Source organism: Lycium ferocissimum, chromosome 1, assembly GCF_029784015.1.
Source record: "Lycium ferocissimum isolate CSIRO_LF1 chromosome 1, AGI_CSIRO_Lferr_CH_V1, whole genome shotgun sequence".
NCBI classification, from domain to species: domain Eukaryota; kingdom Viridiplantae; phylum Streptophyta; class Magnoliopsida; order Solanales; family Solanaceae; genus Lycium; species Lycium ferocissimum.
Window position 1 is genome coordinate 11,441,478 of NC_081342.1, and position 885 is coordinate 11,442,362.

Sequence of the window (885 nt, forward strand, 5' to 3'; positions counted from 1 at the left end):
TTCCTCCCAACAAACACCTGGCTTGACAAGAAGAACATCCCCAGTTATGAATATTAACTTTGTTTCTAGAGAATCGAAGTTCGATTTGGGGCAATTATTTTGGTGGTGAGTTCAATGATTCTTCCGCTGCGTTGTTAACAGGTACGCGATTATTATTCTCATCCTGCGATTTATTTTAACAGATTCAATGGATTCATTCAGTTTCTTTTTATCTTTATCACAGTCGGACCTCTTTTATACAACAATGTTAGGCCTAGCTGTGCTCAGCACGGGCAAAGGCCATCTAGTAACTAGTAATAAGTGATAAGAATCATTTGATTTGAAGATTCGTTGTATTTATACTATGGAAAGCGCCGTAGCTAAAATTACAATGTAAAATGATGTTACTGGCACTAATACTACTCCATAAATCACTAAATCATCGCCCTAATTATTACAAAAAATCTGCCGTTTGGTTGTAGTTACTATCATGCCCCTATATTTTGGCCTTACCAAAGGGATAAAACAGTCGAAGAACGTTTATCATTACATTTTCATTTCAATGTCCCAACTCCCAACTAATATCTTCCTGTCAACCATTTTCTCCGTCTTCATTTCCTATTTCCTATTTCCTATATCCCCTCCGTCTTAAACGGCTCCGCCATTCTAGCGGTTAATTTTATTAACGGTGACACTATTAGATAATGGAGTGTCGATGAACCACGCCGAAGATGAGCCGAAAAGTTATGGAAGCACCGTCGTAAAATTAGAATGTAAAACGATATTACTTGCACTAGTATTATTTATTCCATAAATCACCAAATACTTGCTTCCAATTATTACAAATATAAAAAGATTGGCCCTAGTTACCATTATAACCCTTTCTCGACTAGGTACAATCAAATT